This window comes from Leptinotarsa decemlineata, unplaced genomic scaffold (assembly GCF_025532065.1).
Source record: "Leptinotarsa decemlineata unplaced genomic scaffold, Ldec_3_MD MMD2_tig00026282_RagTag_RagTag, whole genome shotgun sequence".
Classification (NCBI taxonomy): Eukaryota; Metazoa; Arthropoda; class Insecta; order Coleoptera; family Chrysomelidae; genus Leptinotarsa; species Leptinotarsa decemlineata.
In genome coordinates, this window is record NW_027412668.1 from 5,518,296 (window position 1) to 5,541,736 (window position 23,441).

At 36.7% G+C, this 23,441-nt stretch overlaps 1 protein-coding gene across 1 annotated transcript in view; it reads left to right on the forward strand.

The window, feature by feature from the left end:
* The first annotated feature begins 2,038 nt into the window (after window positions 1-2,038).
* The window catches only part of LOC111506181 (ephrin-A1), a 357,598-nt gene continuing 336,195 nt past the window's right edge, over window positions 2,039-23,441 (forward strand). Inside the window, 1 exon segment of the mRNA XM_074179692.1 lies at window positions 2,039-2,270. The gene's annotated coding sequence lies outside the window, so the exon portion shown is untranslated.

Genomic DNA, 23,441 nt, shown 5'->3' on the forward strand with positions numbered 1-23,441 from the left:
AGGCATACAAGTAGGTAAGAGTTAGAGTATAAATTAGAAGTAACTTTCTGTTTACGATTGAGCTATTGTATAGCGAAACACGTGTCACGGTTTTTGTAAAACCCCTTTATAATGAAAAATCATACAATAAACTGTATTAATTAGTTTTTTTTACCCAATTTTTATGCTGACGGAATAAATTGACTTGTTTTATGTTGCAAAAGTGCACTTAAGTATTCAAATGGGGCTTGTTTCGATTAACCCAAATGGGTATTCACTAAAATATTTCAGTTCAAAGTAAACTCATGTAAACGGACAAAACTTTTGAACCAATCTAATGTTATCTACGGCCCAATCAGGTGATTGATATTAGCCTATATTTAACTTCTAGAAAAGACATAATTTCACCCACTAACAAAACAGGTCTGTAATCTTCACATAGTGATTATTGGAGGACTAAGTATTAGTATTTGGTAAGAACAAATTAAACGAAGGAAAGTTATTCAAATCAATTTGATCGTTCATTAGATGTTTGGAATTTAATAATTTCCATACTTTTCAAAAGATATCACAAAACTTTTTCGTGCCCTTCTATAAAGAGTTGAGTAGTACACATTCATTTTTACATTCTGAAAAATGTTTCGGTGTTCTTTTATGCACGCTTTGAATGTTCCTCAAGTTTGACCCATGTAAAACGCGAGATATGAACCATTTGACACTTCTCAAAGTGCTGATTAATTTGACACCCAACTCTTATGTTTCATTTTTATTATATGCATGTTCATATTGCTCATGTTAATATTTGGGAGAAAATTTACGAAACATCAACTTATTTTTTGCTAAACTAGTAGGAATATTTCTAATAAAAAAATGTATTATTATGGTTTAAATCCAATAATAACTTAAGTATGTTCATTGAAAATAACAATGTCAAGAGTTTGGTGTCTAATGATCATGAATTGTCCAGTGGGCATGTTTTACGTAGGTCAAACTAGAACATTTTAAGCACGTATAAAAGAACATATGAACATTTTCCGGATGGAAAAACGACTTCAACGTGTGCCACTCGCCTCCTTACCGTGGAATATGAGTTCAAGCATAAACACAAAACATTTTTTGAAATATATCTGTTTAAAATCTGTTGTTCCGTTAACCAGCTGTCGTACCCCTACGAACGACAACCCTCAGGAGTAAAAACTTGTGCGAGCTAAGGATTAACGAGGTCTTACCTTTCAACGTGTGATTCTTCTTAACACGGAAATAATGAATTTCAGAATTCCTTATATTTAATGTACGATCAATTTGATATGAGTCAGTCTTGATTAAGTAAATCATTCATAGTGAAAATCTCAGCAAACAACATTAGTTTGAAATAGATAATCATCGATTATCGGTCAGTATCATTCAATTTTTTGACAGTTTTATTAATTTCACTGAACTTGATAAACTTCAACTTTCTGCTACACATTGAAGATTTCAGTTGAAAATTTGAGTCAAAACGTAGTGAAACAAATAAATGCAAATACAAAATATATTGATAGAATAGACCATAGAAAAGTTTATGCAATGACAATAAATCAGTTGATAAATGCCAATTTTACTGTTAGCTTTGCAAATAAGGGTCCTGGGTGCAGAGTCCGAAGTGGATCTGAAGTGAACTAGCTGGCATGAGGTCTCAAGAAAATAATTCACTCTACCCATTTTTTTCGATTTGAATCTGAAAATGATTTCTGAAAATTTCCCAACATTTTGTGTTAGACACGAAACCAACCAGTTATACATCCTCACGAACGGTTGGTTGCCTATACCAAACTCAGCTCATAACTTTTATGAAGGGCTTAAGGCCCATCTGAATTGTTTCAACTAAACATTTGATTTGTTACTGATTCTTCACATATTCCTGCGAATGGTAAGAATCACAAGACTCAAATTTAATACAAGCAAGAAACAGCTTTGAGTAAACAAGCTTTCAGCGGTTTTCAGGAGATAAAAGCTCCAACGAGATTTCTTCGGCTGGTTTTTGCGTGCACCGGCTGCAGGTGTCGCCACTGTCGATACCAGAGAAGCTGTGCAGTGAGTGACAAAATGGCAATGGAATGTGGCCGCAAGAAGTGAACTTTGTGAGTGCTGTCGTTACAGTTTTCGTGGAATTTACCTCGAATTTTCACTGAATATGTCGCGTTACTAACATTTAAACTCATAGTGAACGATTCGGGTGAATGTGTGTGTTATTTTTGGATCCGTTTGTGGTGTTTCTTTCCCAATTATGTACCATATACTTTTAACAATAGGTAAGCCATGTCTTATCATTCACCTTTGTATATTTTTTGTAAATATCGTTTGTTTTATTGATCAGAGCGGTGGCGATCAGTTTCTTACGAAGGACCAAGGGTGATTTGATCGAATGTAATTCATCGTTAAGGCAACGGTCTGCAAGAATGGTGTGTATGCCTTCCAAATACTCCGAGTAGAATTTTTGAAAGAGCCACCTTAAAACCTGTTAAATCGGACAATATTCCGCAGTCTAGCCGCTATAACTGAGATTTCATTAAACCCAAACTGAAAATCAATCCGCTTCACGGCCCCTTCTCTCTGCTGGAATGAAATTTTTATCATTTCATGTTTCATTAACCCTATTATCGGGATACCTGCCTTCAGAAATTCCTGTGTTTCTCGAGCGAAATTCTCTTTTTGTTACTTTTTAAAGCCTTGATTGGAGTCGTGATTTCTCGAACGGGGTAAAAAGAAAGAACGGCAACTGATGAAAAAATGCAGAGAAATATTTTATCCTAAATTATCGCTGGCTATGGCTAACCGGTTAGCTGTTATTGAAATGTGCGTTACATACGAGAAACTACTTGCATGTTATGTACGTTGGAACAATGCAATATGATATTGCACAAAAACGTATGGGTATGCAAAATCTTGCTCGAGCAGAGGATACTTAGATTTGTTGATAAAGAGGTGAGTGAACCACTGGATTTTTCGTTTTTTGTTTTCGTTCGAGTTACTTGATTGTGTTGATATGAGTTTCGAATTTGCCTGCCCGAGGGTTTCTTGGCTTTGGTCTTGAAATTATAGCCTTACCATATTCCTTAATGAAAAGGAAAGATTTAGTTTCTAGGAAAAGTTCTTCTGGTTTTTGTACCTCTCCATCATTGAGTGTATATAATGTGGGTTTCTCTCTAAGAAAGAAAGAAATAATATTAAAAACTCCTTACAAAGATTGGTAGATCATGCATAGAGGTCTCAAATGCAAACTGGCAGAAAAAACTCTCAATCTTCAAGTGTACTTCGAGGTTTCGGGTGAAAGCAATAGTCATCAGCACCTTTTTGGGTAACTTTTCAAAGATGATCCTTACAAATATTTTATACGACTTGATACAGACACATCTTTTTTTGTCACAGACTCAAGTGAGAATAGATATCTCAGAGATGAAATACAATTATCAATTAACAACCATCCAAATGATACAGCAAATTCAAGTGATATCCAATTAAAATGGTATTACAAGCTTTGGACAAAATCAATTACTCTCTAAAGGTTTGCAATAGCATGAAGATGTATAATTTTATGCAAGTTTTGAGTGAGTCTTTCAAATTTATCCAAAAAGGTGCTGATGACAGTTTGCCGCAATTTCTTTAAAAAAATACTAGGAGACGAACGAAAAAAGTACTGTACCTAACAAAAGACTACAAAAAAACGAATCCATCAGTAAATAACATGTTACAATTGTGGTATATAGTCATTGTTTCTCTCGGAATTGTTGCAGTTTTTTTTTGTAAAAGTGGCATTGTAAGAATGTTTTTTTATATGCATCTACAAATATCATAATTTGAAAAAAGAATTTATTGAAAACCCAGAAAAAATTTGTTTATTTGGATTTTACCAATTGGCGCCAGTAACTTTTGTGCATTATCTATAAATTATTGGAAGGAATTTTTATTGACGTATTCAATAACTTTTCCTTGCTGTCTTCGCCAGTTTTCCAATGATGGAAAAATAGTAAGCGATACATTTTTTCCCTGTATTTTCAAACCTAAATAGCAAGAAATTCCTGCGGTATTCACCAGAATTTTAATTGTTTGATAAACAATTTTCGATATTTTTGGAATTAAATCAAACGAATCCGTATTTGTGGTGTTCTCGCTAGTTTTCGGAATCTATTTACAGGTATTTTAATGACTTCCCATTCATGTTTGTAATCTCCTTTGCGGTTTGTGGTTTTCAAATTACCTCTTTTCCTATTTATTTAATCATCACCTGGTTTGGCTGGAGATTAGGAAACGGATAAATTAACTGTGTTATTTATACTTGATTAAGAGACATCATTTACCGCTGTCAACGAGGTTGGCAGTTTTTCATTTGAAGAACACTCGAAAGTATTTAAGAAAATAAAAACAGTTTTCTGGTTTCTGGTTTTTCTCAAAAAGATTCAATAATAAATATTATATTCAATATCAATATTAAATTTAAAAATATAATAACACTTCCAAAATACAAATCATGAAATTATGTATAAAACAACAACAACAACAAAAATTAATTGGCGCTCCGGGGCGACTTCATTGATTCCAGTGGCGCATTTGCTTTTTCAGCTCAGAAAACCCGGAAAAAACCCTGCACCCACCACTCTTAGTGACACGACTATCGTCAATCTTAAACCACTCCATTTCGTCTTTGACCAAGTAATAATATCAGATTCAACGCCAGAACCACAGTGAACAATGCCTGCATGAAGATTATAATAGTGGGTTGCTAGATTGAAGTGTGCATCTATTCCGAACCTTCGTAGGAGTTTGGTGCTTCCGTCAGAGGTTGAGTCATGTTTGAAGATCATCAGTGTTGATATTAGATTGACTGGTGCCTCATCTATACTTGTTTTCTTATAACAGTCAGTTAGTTTGGCGCATGTTTGGCAATACAGTTGATCATCACCCGTTAAAAGTTCCAATTTCAGATGATTTAATAGTAAGCTTTGCACGGACCAGTTCCAGAAATTCACAAACGTTTTTGCTACTTCTTGAACATTTACTACAAAGTAAACAAGTGCTATTGTTTTGCTCACGAAGAGTATTCAACACGAACCCCAAGAATTAGGAACAATTCGTTAGGACAACAATCCTCTTGTTGTCCTAACGAGTATCTAGTGTACTTCAAAGTCTCCAGGAAATCGGTTGGAGGAAAAAGTGATACATTCTTACGAAACTGCAGCTGCATGAACAGATGTTTGAGTTTTGGGAATAAGAAGAAAACATTCTCGTTCTCGTTCATCATTAAAACCTCGTTCCTGAAATTCTTCTGGGATACCTCAAGGAACAGCAACATTTGCTAGATGGAAGTTAAAGCAATCTTGGATAGTATTTTAGATTTATGTTTGATCTACATACAGGGTTAGAAGAAAACTAGGATCCTCTCAACAACAATATCGCAACAAATGGAGGCTTCACAATTTTCACAAAATAATTCAAATAGGCGCACCAGCAAAATATGTAGTAGATAATTTTCCACTGGATGTAATGCAGTCACTGTAACTCTTCATAAAAAATATCAATATTCTAACATTTCGGTGAATTCGTCCTCCCCAGGAAAGCACTAACATTTGAATAGTGGTGGTCTCTTTAGAGCATTTTATAACCTTCCTTATAACCTTACAATTTTTGAAAATTGATCAAAAAGGTCTTTGAAAAATATTTTGGCATTTTCTACTTCTACCACAACTGATTTAGTGTTGATTAATAAACTGTAACAGTTGGGTTGAGAAGTCCGTAGGCTAGCATAGAGCTTGATGTCTGAGAACAAGAAAAAGTCGCTGGGGCTCAGATATCTCACAAACTAATAGTCCAACAGCTGTGAAATTTTTACACGTGCCTTTTGAAGGTTAGGGTTGACTTCAAAAATGTATGTTGGCTACTAGATTTTTGGCTGGTTTTAGATATCAAAAGGAACCTTTATAAAGTGCTTGGAATTATATTCTCAACAATCTGAAAATTTGTGTTCACGAATATTAGAAAATACCGTTAATGTTTATGTTGATTTTCTATTTGGATGGTATATATGTATGATATGGTTACATCACATTATTGAGCTATGAATTGTTGATAAAACAATGTATCGCATTCCAATACAATATAAGTAAGCAATAATTATGAATGATTCTGTATCTCGATAAGAGGGTCCAGCTCGAACACCAGATTTAAACTCCCTTGGAATTTTCTATGTAGAGAGTTTGAAGTGTATGATTTTCATTCATGAGGAATACAAAACATTAAATTTCAAGGCAAATATGAAAGCAGCTTTGACAGCTGCCCGGACTTTGAACTAATAAAAAAATATGTTTTTCCGTCAACCAGCTGTCGCTTCCCTACGAACGACAACCCTCAGAAGTCGAAACTTGTGCTAGATAAGGATTAACGAGGTCTTAACTTTTAACGTGTGATACCTAACGTGGTGTTAGGAAAGTGTTCGTGTTACTCTTATCTGTATTCATTTATTTTGATTCTTAATCAGTTAATTTGCGAAACAATGAAATGAATGTAACATTTTATGTTGGTTCAACTTTTTCAGACTATGTGATTTGTTACAGAAAGTAATAAAATGTTCAGAATAATTATTCACTAGGTATATTCGAACAGTGTTAGTGTGTGTAATAATGTATTTAATAGAATGTAATGAAAAGGAAAACAACGTATCTTCCATTAATAACATGATTTTGCCATTGTTTCACAGCACTTGAACCTTCCGTGCTTTAGACTTCTGAGGGTTGTTTGTAAGGAAGCTGGTCAACGGTAAAACACATTCTACAGTCATTTTTTTGAATTCTCTGATAGAATTATCTATTCATCATCACCAGAGTGTACTTCGTGACGACACGTGGTGAAACAAATAGGAAACTATCTAACAAAAAGCACAGAGTGTGGTGTTTGCTCGTTGTTATCAACATTATTTATTTGTACAGATAAGGGTTCAGCATTCATTTGGTTATTTGGATATATATCATATGCACCGTTGGACTTGTATGTTCAGTTGAGTTCACACGCAATATGCTGCTGTGCTGTGTTCTATGTACTTAGCACCTACTTCCCACTTTATTTCAAAAGCAGAGACAGTAATATGTAAAATTCCTTATATTTCCCAAACAAAATATTCTTCGTAATGCTGACTTACAGTGTACGGCACCGAAAACGAAACAAGCATTGTGATATTTTCACTGAACAGATTACAAAACCATAACATGTGTTTCGCTATAAAAAAGCTTCCTCAGGCGTGTTCACACTGACTGAATTCTACATAATTAGTGCGTTATATGATAATCTGAATCATGAATTATATGATCTTTTATCTACTCAATGACTTATGATTTTACCTGACTACAGGTATAAACTATAATACTTTCGAAGCTTTCCAAAATATACTGAGTTTTGAACCTTTTTTCCGAAAGTAAGAAGTCATGGTAATGGTTAAACAACTCATGTCCTTCAAAATATGTTTTGCAGATGTGGAATTGATCTTCACAGACATAAAACCAATCCTATGTTCTCTTTTAATTCTTTGGGAACAGGTTCTCCCACTTTTTGCCAATATACAGTTTTAGGCAAGAACCACAAGTCAAACCATTCATGATATTTGGTTTAGTATTAATAATTTTTGCAACGTTCATGTCTCTCTTGGGGTCTCATTCAATAATGACATATAAACACAATTTTTGTTACAACTATGGACGCGAAACTAAGTCACATTCTGGTTAATTTTGTTATGGTTGACTTGTTATATTTTCTTGAGTGTCCTCCCTCTGCAAATACAACAATATGTAGATGATATAATTCTGGATACACAGGATTGTGGAGACACAGAAATTGTGGAAATCTTCAACATATTTGACCCTTACATACAGTTCATCGAAAATGGATAAGATGAGCGTAGCGTTCTTTTTGATATCAAACTCATACGTTCTTCCAATAATATCATTCTCGTTGACTGGTATAGAAAAAAACTATCAGTTATGATAGATACATGTAAATAATGAGCTTATCGTAAGCACAATTACCCAACAAGAAATGTAAATCTAATTAAACTGCAGCAACATCGTACGAGATTGTTTCAAAAATCACCCTCTCTAGAAGGCCCCAAGCTATTATTCAATTGCCTGCATTCAAATATAAAAAGTATCCCATCAATGTCTACTTTCAAACGGAAAGTTAAAGAATATCTTTCAGAGAGATGTTTTTATTCTATCAATGAGTATTTTGAGTATACTTCCAAATAATTGTGAACAATGTACTGTAATCTCTATGTTATTTATTAACTTCGTATTACGTCTACATGTTTTTTTTACTTGGCATTTCCTATAAAAAATCTGTTTAAAATCTGTTTTTCCGTTAATCAGCTGTCGCACCCTTACGAACGACTACTCTGAGAAACTTGTGCGATCTAAGGATTAACGAGGTCTTACCTTTTAACGTGTGATTCCCATCAAGGTTGTTAAATGATCATCTCAAAGGAATAAACACATTATTATTACCACGGTCAAGCAAATGAATCAAAATGTTGAAGTATCTGACTCTTCCTTTCACTATAAAAATCTAGAGATTCTGCTTAACATTCCTCCCATCGTTCTCTTGGGAGAAACGGATAAATAGTAGAAGAAAACATTTCCTGCAAAATTCCTAAACTGCTAAATTCAACATGTCTCGGATTGAACTCCCAATCTTGAGAATGTTAATAATATCAATAAAAGACAAATAAATAATATTTTTTCAATTGATAGGTTTAGTAGTCCAATAATTTTTCTCTAGAAGGGTTAGTACGGTGTGAAGTTATCCACATCTACAAAGTACACTGAGAAAAAAATATCGCATTATCATTTTTTCAGTTACCGACTCTGCACACCTACCATTAAACTGTCTGAATGGGTGAAAATAGGGTGGACATATTTAAAAAAAACATGAAAAATCGACTTTGTACACCTACAAAATTGAGATATGTTATATTCTGATGATCTACTTGACAGAAAAAACTTCACGTCATAGTTTTCCAGGCCGTCTGAGGGGTGAAAATGGGGTGGAAAATATCAAAAAATATCTTAATATGAAAAATCGACTTTGTACACCTACAAAATTGAGATATGTTATTCCTGATGATCTACTTGACAGAAAAAACTTCACGTCATAGTTTTCCAGGCCGTCTGAGGGGGTGAAAATGGGGTGGAAAATATCAAAAAATATCTTAATATAGAAAAATCGACTTTGTACACCTACAAAATTGAGATATGCTATTTCTGATTATCTATTCAGCTGAAAAAACTTCACGTTATAGTTTTCCAAGTCGTCTGAGAGGTGGTGAGAATGTGGTGGAAACTTGAAAAAAATTATATGCTTAAAAATTGAGTTTGTACACCTACAAGATTGATATATGTTATTATCTGATACCCGATTTGACGAGAAAAACTTTAAGTTATAGTTTTCCAGCCGTCTGAGGGGGTGAAAATGGGGTGGAAACTTGAAAAAATCATATATTCAAAAATTGAGTTTGTACATCTACAAAATTGAGATATGTTATTCCTGACACTCTTGATTTGGCAAGAAAAACTTCACGTTATAGTTTTCCAGGTCGTCTGAAGGGGTGAAAATGGGGGGAAACTTGAAAAAAACATATGTTTGAAAACTGAGTTTGTACACCTACAAGATTGATATATGTTATTCCTGACACCCGATTTGACGAAATAAACTTCACGTTATAGTTTTCCAGGCCGTCTGAGGGGGTGAAATGTGGGTTTGAAACTTAAAAAAATCATATATCCAAAAATTGAGTTTGTACACCTACAAAATTGAGATATGTTATTTCTGATGATCTATTCAGTTAAAAAAACTTCACACGTTATAGTTTTCCAGGCCGTCTGAGGAAGTGAAAATGGAGTGGAAACTTGAAAATTGAGTAATGTACACCTACAAGATTGTTACAATTGTTTTAAATAGTAAAAATAGTGTAAAATATTTTCAAAAATATGCTAACTCTAACTCTAATGTTCTCCTTTGCTTTGGTTTTATGGATTATGAAAATCAAGAGGCTGATATGTTTCTTTGAGGCTATTTATTACTACAGTTCAATCAGAAATGTATTCATATAGAGCATCTGAAAGATACTGACTTTGCAGCGTTGTCAGACTGTTTCCGAATTATCTAGTCCTACATATATTACACCAACATTCATCAATTCATTACATTAAACAACTGATATGGTGCAAAAGTTTCCGGTCTTCTCAGAACTGAACTGATTTTTTGAAATTTCCACCCCCTCAGACGGCCTGGTAAACTATGACGTGGAGTTTTTTTCTGTAGAATAGATCATGATGGAAAACATACTTCAAAATTGTAGGTGTACACATTCAATTTTCGAAGATACGATTTTTTCAACTTTCCATCCCATTTCAACCCCCTCAGACGGCCTGGAAAACTATCACGTGAAGTTTTTTCAGTCGAATAGATCAACACGACATATATCATAGACAGTGTACACAACTCAATTTTTAAATATATGATTTTTTCAAGTTTCCACCCAATTTCACCCCCAGACTTGTCTGGAAAATTATAACGTGAAGTTTTTCTCGTCAAATCGGGTTTCAGTAATAACATCTCTCAATCTTGTAGGTGTACAAACTCTATTTTCAAATATATGATTTTTTCAAGTTTCCACCCCATTTTCACCCCCTCAGACGGCCTGGAAAACTATAACGTGAAGTTTTTTCAGTCGAATAGATCATCAAGAATAACATATCTCAATTTTGTAGGTGTACAAAGTCGATTTTTTATGTTACGATTTTTTTAAATATTTCCACCCTATTTTCACCCCTTCAGACAGTTTAATAAACTACGACGGCTCTGTTTTTCACTAATTCATTCAATAAGCGTATCATATTGAAAAATGGTAGGTGTGCAGAGTCGGTAAATGAAAAACTAATAATGCGATATTTTTTCTCAGTGTACTTTGTGGATGTGGATAACTTCACACCCGTAGGGTTAGTTAGGTAACAGGATCGATTAAAAAAAACAATTGTTTCCTTGTCAACGTTTCGAATATAAATAAATTTTCTTCCGGATTCCGTGAAAATGAATTTTCATAAACAGACCTCTCACAAGATCAAACTGTTTGATCTTCCTCTTGAAGATGAACACATGGTGATCGAAACACGTGTCGAGGTGTTAAAATAACGGTGTGGTGTTCGGAAAAAACCCCAGTAACGCCTCCTGCTTACATTTTTTCGTTCGTGGGTAATTGGCTTCTTATTCTACTCGGTACGTAATATACTTTTATTCTCTGAAATAGTAATTATTATTATGCGATACAAAAATAGGTTGGTCCTGGTAAAGTATTATAAACCGGCAAATCATAACGGGTAAATCATAACGATATCACAAAACTGTGTTTGAGCACTTTTGATTTTTAATGAGCATTTAATACTTTTTACTGCATGCATGTTTTGATGCAGGACTGAACTTTTTTTATTTCTTCAGTTTTACGGTTGTCACTGGCACAAAATGACGAATAACTGTCCAATAGGATACATTTCCCGAACTGGCTTTTGTCCAATCTTTAAAATCGTCATCCGAAGCGAATCCCGGTAGTTCCATTGTCTCTTATCAGGACTCGCAGCGCTCTCCATGCACAGAGTGTTATTTCCGTTCAGGTATTTCCACCTAGCACTTGACATAACGAGGATAAAAATAGCGGCGTCTGCTCAAAGTCTGGCCGACACATTCGCGATATTGCCGGAACTCGAAATTAGCCCGAAAATAAAGCGAACGTCAACTGTTTGGATCTGACTCGGATTACTCATACGAATCGAATTAAATAAACAAAGATAAAATGTGGAGTAATCTGTTGTTTAGCCTACTTCGACAGCTATGCTCTGGTTTCCTAATAGTAAAATGTAATGGATGCTCATTATGAATGCCAAACGCTAACATAACACATGGGCTGAAAAATCCCGGGCCTAAGAAAGAAAACGCGTTTTTTATCATGCTTTCATTAGCTTCGTCTGTATGTATGTATGTATGTATGTATGTTTGTTTGTATCTCTCAAGCTCGGGATCTGTATTTGACAGAATTATCGACATTATGGCTTGATCTATTCGCGAGCAGATAGCGATGTACGTAACCTCCTTGATATAATTCGAACTCACTTTACATGTATGTCTTCATTTGAAAAAAGTATTTTCTTTATTGACACGCGCGCCTGCTACCTAATTTGTAACCCTTCTTTGCGCGCCTGCTACCTTCCTTGGGCTTGGTAGCTGATTTTCAGGCTCCCTCTTCAGAATAGGAAAATATAAAAGGTCATTTTTCTAAACAATATACAGCTGATTGATCGCAAAGTTTAGATAAAATACAGGGTGTAACTAAATAAGTGTAAAACATTCAAGGAGGTGATTCCTCATCGAAAAAAAAAAGGATCTTTCATATAAAGAAATTTCATTGGAACATCCCTTAAGATACAGCCCCTTGAAGGGGGTACATAAAATTTGTATGACAATCTTTTTCACAAGCACTAAAAAAGTTACAATATTGAAATTAACCTGACGTTTTGTACTACCAAAGAGACACTTAGCCAGAAATTTATTTGGTTTACCCCATGGTTGTAAGGGGTGGAAAACGCAATCCCTAAAATTTATTTCCAATGTAACTTTTTGTATTATAATTTGTTTACCATTTAAAATTTTATTTCTGATAGCCTGTTTCAATCTGAACAAAAAATGTCTCTTGGGTTTTTTGCCAAAAATAAACCAGTTCGCAGTAAAACATTATTTTACGAACAACTACAGAGATACATCGTCATAAATGCGAAAATACGAAACTAATCTATCTAGTAGGTCGCTATTAGCGATAGCGACAATTAAATTGGTATGACGCTGTCAGTTTGTGAATTTTCGAAATGGAATTAATACAAATTATGTGTTGTTGTTCTGTTCTTAATTTGTTACTTTAATAATTCACTTGTTATTAAAATGGCTGATATGGATTACGTATACGGTCTGTCGCAGGGGAATGGGTTAGAAGCTTCTAGAAGATATTCTGAAATGTATCCTCAACGGCAGCATCCTTCACATAGAATATTTGCTCGACCACGGTATTTCGAATTTTAAAGGAACAACTCTTATACCCTCACCATCTGCCACGAGTACAGCCACGGTTACCGCGAGACTTTCCGAACCGTCTTGAATTTTGCAATTTGATGCTGGAAATGATTAGAAGAAATTGTGACTTTCTGAAGACGATAGAATTCACAGACGAATGTAGTTTTTCTCGGGACAAGATTATTAATTTTCATAATTACCACATATGGGCTGATGAAAACCCTCACGCTATTCTCGAAACTAACCATCAAGAACAGTTTTCTCTTAACGTGTGGCTCGGAGTTAGTGGGGATGATTGAATTGGGCTTCATTTTCTACCTCCTCGATTAAATGGTGAGGCATACGTTAAATTTTTAAGAGAAGTGCATCCAGTACTGCTAGAGGAAGTTCCTTTGGGCGTCAGAAGGGATATGTTTTTTATGCATAATGGGGCTCCGCCCATTTTAGTCAAGTAGCACGTCAGCATTTAACTGAAACATATGCAAATCAGTGGATAGGTCGAGGAGGACCACAGAACTGGCCCGCTCAATCCCCGGATCTCAATCCTCTCGATTTCTCTATTTGGGGCCATTTACAGCATTTGGTTTATCGTACTCCTGTTCGCGATGTAGAGGACTTGAGAAACCGCAACATCGATGTGTGCAGGGTAATCAGAGAGATTCCAGGAATATTTGAGCGAATACGTGGCTCAATGATTTCTACATGTTGTGTGTTTTGTTATTAATAAATTAGTTTTGTTTATTACCCTTTAATCGTTTAATGCAGGTGATGAGGTCCAACTCTGGCGATTTGTTTAGCCTGTGCACAGTCCGGATTCAAATCCCATTGAACACGTGAACGTTTAAGAAACGTTCACGGAGGCATGTGCCGGCTCCCAGAAATTCTAGAGAACTACGCGGCATATTGGAACAAGAATAGAAAAATCTTTCGCAGAATGTAATCCAGAATCATTGCAACAGGAGAAAACACTAAAGCCCCTACATTTTTTCTTTTTTAACCAAATGCATATCAGAATAAATTTTTTCTTTTAATTTTTTTTCAAGTACAAAATACGTTCTCAGGAAGTTCATTTCACATAAACACAGTTCTCCAAATAAAAGAGTTCTTAAACAGTGAGGTTCAAGGTGTACTGAGTTGAACCTCAAAACGATGAGCAGCTACAGTCCGTCCCGTATTTCTGATATGTATAGTTCAAGTAAAAGATATAGTGCCCCCTACCTTCTAGCAGCAAATTTAACTTTATGACTCTTCAGCCAATCATAAAACTCGGTTAGTAAAACTTATCCAATACGAACCGCCAATTCTTCAGTCCACGTGGACTAATTCGTTGCGGCATAATTCCTTTGTATTGGTTTTTTTGGCCTTTGACTTCGCCGACACCTTTAAGATTACTATATCGGTTACTTCGACTATACCGCTCTTGGTGGAATCAAATGTGCCAAGGCACTTGAACACTTCCCGTGAAAGTATTTATAAAAGAGAGACAAATCCCCAACCTTTCTTAGATGTTCCAGACTATCAAGGATGTTCGTGTCTCCAATCAGGCGGATGGCTCTTTTATGGATGGAATCCAGCAGCTTCAGGGTATGCTTAGGGGCGGGCTAAATAGATGAGTACAATATTCCAAAGAAGGTCTGATCTGAGCTTTATAAAGCATCAAAAGTGTCTGGGGTGTGTACAGTTTTATGGTTTGGGACAGTGTACCAGCGTGGTCCAAACAGAACTGGCTGGTAGCTCAATCGCCACAAAAAAAATAACCATGAAAGGAATTTCTGGCAGAAACATAACAATCTGCACTAACAGCGGAAAAGCCCTATTAGCCTTGAACAGACAACGTGATACCTCAGGGCTAGTACTAGAGTGCCACCAAGATTTAGCCAAAGCCTCGGTAGATAATAACATTATCCTGATGTGGGTTAAAGGGCACGACAGGAGTAAAGGTAATCGCTTTGCCGACTCTTTAGCCAAGGAAGCAGCTTGACTAAGAATTTTAGGACCCAGTGGCACCTACGGCCTGATGACTTCGACAATTGCGAAACTGGCCAAATGGTACACCCATGCTCAATCCCTAAAGAGATGGGATGAAATCAAACTATGCAATCTTGCCATGATCACCCTGGGCGACCCTGGGAAGCTGGCGCCGAAGAAATATCTGGCGATGACCAGGAAAAATCTACGGTTAACAGTAGGATTTCTGACTGGCCACTGTCAACTAAGGAAACACCTCCATAATATGGGTCTAGGGGACACACCTCTATGCAGGATGTGTGAACAGAAAGATGAGACAGTCAGGCATGTCCAGGAGTGCCCGGAGTTATCGTCAATAAGAGAGTGTGTGTTCGGCGAGTCTTGGCCTACACCTGCCGATATAATGGAGATGTCTTCCAGCGACCTGTCCACCTTTCTGGAAAGGACAGGATGGACGATGGCCGATGGACGATGACCTAGGAGGACAACTCCTCGGGAGGATATACAATGGGTCACATGTGGCCCAAGTGCCGTGGGCTTACACTCACCCTCCCTACTATACAGATACAGATGTTCATAGCTTTTGAGGTATTTGTTAGCGCAGCTTTTTTCATTTCGTAAATCACTCTGTGTGAAATTACAAATCGCATGACAACTCGGCCACAATTTTCTACGATGGAGAACCGAATTTATGTGAACTAGGCTGTAGGAATTCTCAATATAGTTATAACCTGCACCTTAACCAATATATAATCCCGAATTTTATCGGCGACATTTCGACAAAACTCCAACGTAAGCTCCCTTAACCTGTTGAAAGCCATGAAAATGTTGTTCAACCCGACTGACTATCCGGCCTTAATAAAAAGTCTCCCTCCCGTCCCGGCAGCTTCACGGATTATAAGCTATTTACGGTCGATGCATTCGGCAGGGCGATCAATTAAAAGGGGGCCATAATTCAGCGGGGAGGTATTCTAAAAGCGGACAAATTCGAATTTATAAGCGCCGAGGTGCAATCTTGGTTGGTGCCGTTTACTTTGTTCGAACGGGAGATAGAGAATTAAGCGGTGAGATACGAGATGAAAAAATGCCTTCTTGGCCTTAATTACGTACATAAAAATGGCCCGGCGAGGTCTTGCGAATTGGCAGGCGAGAAGATGATGAGTTATTTTGCGGAAATCGTAGTAAGTCATGAAAGATAGGGTGGTAGAGGTAAAAATGTATTGGAATTGATTTACCATTAAGAGAGTCATAGTTACGACCGCACCGGGGGGCCTGGGGGGCCGATTAGGCCCCCCAGACGCACCCTGGCGTTGTATGCGATCGGGTGTGGAGGGGTGGATTTTCGGGAAATCCTTGCGGGTACCGCCCCTCACCCCATACCAACAGGATTTCGCAGGGCTTCCTCCCGCTCACCGAACCCGGAATTGCTTCCTTACATCTACTTAGTGTGGCTAATCAAGAGACAGGACCATCGGCAGCGTTCGACCGAACGTTCGTACAAGTTAACTAAGCTCTTCTTTCGCCAGAGAGTGCTCGCGTCGCACACCTGCCCCCGCCAACCATGCCAAATCAATTGGGAATATGGTCCCGGAAGTGGCCGGTCGGGGTCCTAAGCTCGGATACTAGTAGCTCCGTCCAACCGGGGTCCGACACCTCAAGCGTCTGCCTTGGTGCCCTCCAAGACTAGACTCGGATACTAGAGCCCGGAAGGACCGCGAGCCCCGACACCTCGAACGCTCGGATCCGTACAGAAGCAGGCGAGGATCACGGAACAGCATAAGCCGTCCAGTGCCTCGGTATGGGGCTGCAATGCACCCATGAATGGACTACCGCAACCCTGTATCCCTTTACCCGCTAGCGGAGCCGCTGCCCCTAAGAGGCCAACGCCAATTGGAGATGAGGCTCACTAGCCTCCAGCCGCGAGCGGGCACTCACCCACCCCCCTAGAACTCATGTTAGGAAAGTTCCCTTAACGTGGATGAGTAACCGTCGATGACTCTCTCGAGCATCCTCTACCACACATCATATGTCGAAGATGTCGCGCCCATTACCCGTGTAGGTGCGGGATAGGGCGGTTCATCAACAACTTTTGGGTGTACGCCGTGTGGTCTGCACCGCATACCCTTACGTTACCCCGAGGGACACTCATGTTAGGAAAGTTACCTTTTCAGCGTTGGATGAGTAACCGCCGAGGGCTCTTGCGAGACACCTCTCCCACACATCTAGCTTGAAACCGGCCAACGCCTGTTACCCGCAGGTGCGGGATTGGGTGGTTGACCGATAACTTTACTGGGTGAGTGCCGTGTGGTCTGCACCGGGGACTGTCAAACACCCATAAGAGAGAGACAGTGATCCCCCGCCACTCACCACACAATTCAAAACATGATTATCAGGGAAGTCATAAATGAGCGTGTTAGCTTCTTCGGGACACTTGTTGTGGTGTACCTCAAGGCACGATCCTAGGCCCAAATTTCTTTTTTATTTGATATTTGGCCTTCTAGGTTCGTTCAAAATCTTGATGATTACAGACAGTATCATAATAAGTGAATATTGATGTGAATATTGCTCCACTGCTTGATATCAGTGATATTGAAAAATGTTGTGATGTAACATCAGAAAAACCAATATACTTACTATATTCCCCGAGAACCAGAATAAACCTTTCATATCCGTTATGGTCCTGAAGACGTAGTAGCTTTGGAACCATGGAACACCATATCGATATCTGCTTTCGATTTGGTAGACCTTCTGTTGCTGGTGACAAAACCTCCAAGAATAACTAATTTTCAGATGATGGTTATTTGGTATGAAGCTCAAATAAATTTAGTAGCTTATGAACTTCCGTAGAATTCAATTATCAATGAACAATATCATATTGGACAGAGCAGTAGAGCTCTTGATATGACCTACAATGGTGGACCATGGCAATATAACGGTGATTAATAGATAAATTATCATTTTGGAATGATGAAATTTACGCAAGTTGAACCAATTCCAGTTCTATATTGCTTCTCTGTTGTTAGCATTCATAAAATTCAAAATATTCACCATACCATACACTACGTATACTAAAATAACGAAATACAGTTCTAAACCTGTACTTAAATTGATGCTTCTATAAAATTTTGCGAATATTCTACTATACTGCCTTTATATGATCCTGAAAATTTCTCCAAATCAATCTATTCTCGAATAGTCATATTATACATAATAGGATGATATACTTCCCTTTGATTATTAGGTTCGCACTTACTTCATTGCCTCACTAGCAAAAAATCAGTCTAGACCATCTCATTTCGGAATTTTGTCTATTCAGTCAATATAATATTGACTGATATGTTTTTCGAATCATATTTTGATGTCTTTTGATAATAGAATAACATTTCTCAACGAAATCCCAAAAAACGTGTTACACTGTTGTGATCATAGAAAATTGATTCGTTATTGAAAAATAATGGAAACTTTTTTGAAAGTAACGTTGCTTGAATATTATGAAAAGTAATTTGTATTGTAGTCATTATTATAAAATAACATGCATACTTCTCCTTCTTCGGAAAAATAATTGTTCTTTGTAGGATTATGTAAAATTAACAAAGCAAAAAATGTCAGTATTTACTTAAGTATTCTTATTTGATTCCTGGGTGAGGAACTGGAGGAGAGACACAGCTCTCAGTTAGACTAAACACTTATTAGTGTAAGAAACTACAAATTTTCTGGTCACCTGTTCAAATCATGGTAGAGCAGCAGAATCCGGATTCGTTTGTTAATAGAGGAGAATTGCATGTATTTGATTTCATGCTGATCCAGACTAAACTATTATACAATTATAGTTCACGTAAACGATATAGTGCAACCCATCTTCCAACAGCTCCCTTTTAATAATATAGTTAGGGAGCTAACTAATTTTGTTATTCAATAATCATATATATATATATATATATATATATATATATATATATATATATATATATAAAAAATATTCCATTTATTTAGGTGAGTGGGAAAGTAGAGATTCAAATTACAGGGTGATATTTGAAAATACTTCTGAATACACAATTAGCTCTATTACCTCCTTATCAAATTTTAGAAAATTATTTTTACGTCTGATGCTTTGTTTCAATTCTCCCCAAATCAACTCGATGGGATTGAAAACACAAAAATAGGGGGAAGTTTCAGTATGGTGTGTCCATACTTTTCAGCAATACTCTCGAAGACATACACTTTTTTAAATGTTTTTGTCTGTAATACTTCAAGTAGTTGGTTTTTCGTATAGTAATCTTCAAAATACAAATTATTACCCATTAAAAAACTTTGTATTTCATCTTTCCTCGAATTTTTATTCGGTGCTTTGATGAGCTGTCGCTAATGATAAGAAGCGTTGTCAAGAACTATTACACTATCCGCATCCAAATTGAGGATCAATGTGTTTTCAAACCATTCCTTGAAAATATTAGCTTCCATGTTCTTATGCTAGTCAACATTGCAGTCGTCAAGTTTTTTTACATATAATTTCAAAGAATTCGGAACCCATCCTTTACTTCCTCCGCAATGCACAATGATTAGCCGCGATCCTGTGTTTGCAGGCATGTTAGGTGTTTACTTTCTCGAACCATCAGCCCACCCATTCGTAACTGTGTCTTCAGTGTTATACCAAGTTTCGTCCAAATAGAAAATTTGCCGTTGTTCTTGTCTATATATAGTTATTTGTTCTAAGTATTTGTCACGCAATTCCACTATTCTTCTGCTTTCCATAACTGTTTGACGATTGTTTATTTTAAATCTAAATCCTAGTTTCTTTATCCAATTCTGAAGAGTTTTGCCACAGCAGCTCACTTTATGGCCGGAAGTACTCAATGTCTTCAAGTAGTATATTGTTTTTTTCAATGATTTTATTAGATGAACATACATCTAAAGGTTTTGGTAATCCTAAATCACATCACGTCTTGCGTTCATAAGGTTTGTTTTTGACTATTTTACGTACAGTTCAGAAAGGAATTTCTGTCAAATCTGATATTGCTTGTTTCCCTCGAAACCAAACTTGAGATGTATATTCTTATATACATTGAAACGTACTGTCTATGTTTCAATATTCAAATGTATCCGAATTTTATTCACTGTTATCTCTTTTTCGCATTGTTCACCATCGCTATTGGAATCACTACACTGGAAAAAGTCTGCGTTGTTATCACACTCGTTATTACTATTAGAACTTTTCCAAGGATGCCACTTTTCAAACAGATAACAAAAGTTTTAAGTAATTATAACTGCACCAATATTGAACACTCAAATCGCGATCAGTTCCTGAACTGAACACGACGGCGATAACCTTCCCCGATTTACATTCGTCACCGCAACATAACTTCAAATTTAATTTTATGACTCTTCAGCCAAACCCAGTCTACGTGGGCTAGTTCCCGGCCGGTTCATTTCTATGTATTGGTTTTTTTGGCCTTTGAGAGTGCCGACAACTTTAAGTATGCACAATATCTTTGACTTCGACTATACAAAGATGTGAATATCATGCCTAGCATGCCAAGCAAATACATTAAAGTAGTTATTTCGGGAGGGCTTTTTCTTTCATTTTGTATCTTAAAGTAACTTATATGCAGTTTTCCCACACTTTTTATATAATAATAGAGGAGTGCAAAGCCAATAACCTTTTTTTCCCCAAAAACTGATATCTCCTAAAAATATAACTTTTTAATTAATGACCTTATATTGAGAATTCTTATCAATGACAATTTTATTCTGTGGTGGAAACATTGTCTACATTTTCTTGATTTTGCAAAAGCTTTTGACACCGTGTCACATGATGTTTTGTTGGGAAAACTTTTTGGATACGGAATACGAGGGCAAAGTTTGAAATTGATGCAGAATTATTTGTCACAGAGAACACAGAAGGTTAAGATAGGGAAAGAACTCAGCAGATCAGCGAATATAACTGTTGGTGTACCTCAGGGTACAGTTTTGGGCCCAACTCTGTTCTTGATATACATCAACAGTGTATCACAAATCAGTGGTTTTCGTGGGCACATTATTTGTTATACAGGTGACACAGCGTTGATTTTCAGAGGCAAAACCTGGAACGACGTCTATGAAACTGCTGAAAACGAACTTGGAAAAATACTCATTTGGCTGAATAATCACCTGCTGAGCTTGAACATTAGTAAGACCAAATTCATGACATTATCATTAAGTACTCGAGATAATCCTCAGATCGATACCCTAAAAATACACAAGCCACTAATATGCAACGATAAAACTACATGTAGCTATTCGTCAATAGATAACACGTCGGTTAAGTATTTGGGAGTTATTATCGACCAACACATCAGATGGGACGACCACGTTGCAAATGTCATGAAAAGACTGAGGCTTCTAATGTATAAGTTTTATATGCTCAGAGACATTCTGCCACAGAAAAACCTGTTCCTGATATACAGCTCACTGGCAAAAAGTATATTACGTTACTGTATTACTGTATGGGGGAAACTTTTAATACTTTGATAAAGCCTCTACAATCCATGCAGAATTCCTTATTAAAAATAATATTAAAGAAAGGTAAACGATTTTCGACCCAAAAACTGTATGAAGAAACCAAAGTACTGAATAAAAGAGCACACTACTGCTACCAGTGTTTGATTAGGATGTTTTCAAATTCGAAAAAATATACAACGACAACTTTAAAAAAATTAGATTAACTGATAATCAAAATGTTAGAACCCCCCATTACCGAAAATCCCATACGCAAAGATTCGTCTTTTTTTTCGTGCCAAAATTATATAACTAGCTTCCTATGGAGCTTAAAACAATATCAAAAATTGAAAAATTCAAATCTGCTATCAAAAAGTATATATCAGAAAATTCTAAAATACTTGACATATTCTGAAAATATATTGGAATGAATTACCAACAACTCATTATTTAGTGCTGGAGGTAACTTACAGTTTATTTTCTTCCGACCTTCACCCCCATTGTAATTTTAATCAAATTTTAATTTACTGTCACTTTTATGTTTCTTTTGTTGTAAATTGACAATGAAAAATAAATAATTTTTGTTTGAATTATGTAAGCATGTACTGTTAAATGATATTCCAACTATGAGTGGAATGAAACAGCACAAACAGGCATTCTGATGCCTAGGTGTATTTCACCCATTTGTAGTGGTTTTGACATAAAATGTTAATGACTAAATTTCACATATTTGTACTGAAAAATTGAAATAAATTTGATTTGATTTTGGTGTAGATGTTCTGTCTGGCTGTCAGCCTCCACCCCGTATATCGGAACACATATGATGAATTCCATTTCAAACGCTATCCCTCCCTTTTGTCTTTCCGTTCGAGTTTCACCCACAATGCCGACATATCTTCGCGGATACGGGGTGGAAATAAAAGTACTGTTCGGAGTCTGTCGTTTTAACAGAAACTCCCCATTGTTTTGGAAACATTCTGAAGCGCTTCAATTTATCTGCGACCGGTCAAAGACAAGATTCATTACGAATTATGTAATTTTACGGAGCTTTCCGTAAAACATATCGTGCTTTCCGGAAGAAGGGAAACGCCACTTCCTGAATGCATATTAGGGGAGATGGATTGATAAGGAACTGGGTCACGTTTTCGGACGTTGCGTAGCGAAAAGTTGGCAATGTACGGGTATTTAGGAATGAAATTCTCTGAAAGTCAGTTCGAAACTTTACAGTTTGTGCTTTGAGAGTGATAGATGCGATCCAGAAATAAATAAAATAAATTATATAGGATTTATTTGCTCACTAACTATAGACCAGTCGCTTTGCTATCAGCGATATCAAAAATCATAGAGAAAGCCGTAAACCCTGAATATTTGGAAGGCTTCAACATTTTGAGCGATCATCAATGTGGCTTTCGGAAACGAAGACCAACAGGCGACCAAGAGCTGTTGCGCTTGATATTTCTAAGGCCTTTGAACGTGTGTGACATGAGGGTTTGCTGCTCAGATCAAACCTTCTTTGGTGTATTGTGCTCATGTATGGTGTTCCACCCTAAGCATACCCCGAAGCTGCTGGATTCCATTCAGAGAAGAGCCATTTGCCTGATTGGAGACGCGAACATCATTTGCAACCTTGATAGTCTGGAACATCGAAGAAAGATTGGAGATTTGTCTCTCTTCTATAGATACTTTCACGGGGAGTGGTCAAGTGACTTGGCAAGTGACTTTGCCAGCACGAGTGGCTGACTTCTTCAAAGGTCTATTCATCCTGATGGTTCACCGATGACTCGTGATTTCTAGTTCGTAAGCTGTATTTATGTTGACACATGTAGCCCGCCTTTCTAGTTGGTGCGTTGTTATTGGCCGAAGTGTTATTACCTGTTAGATTGCGTTGC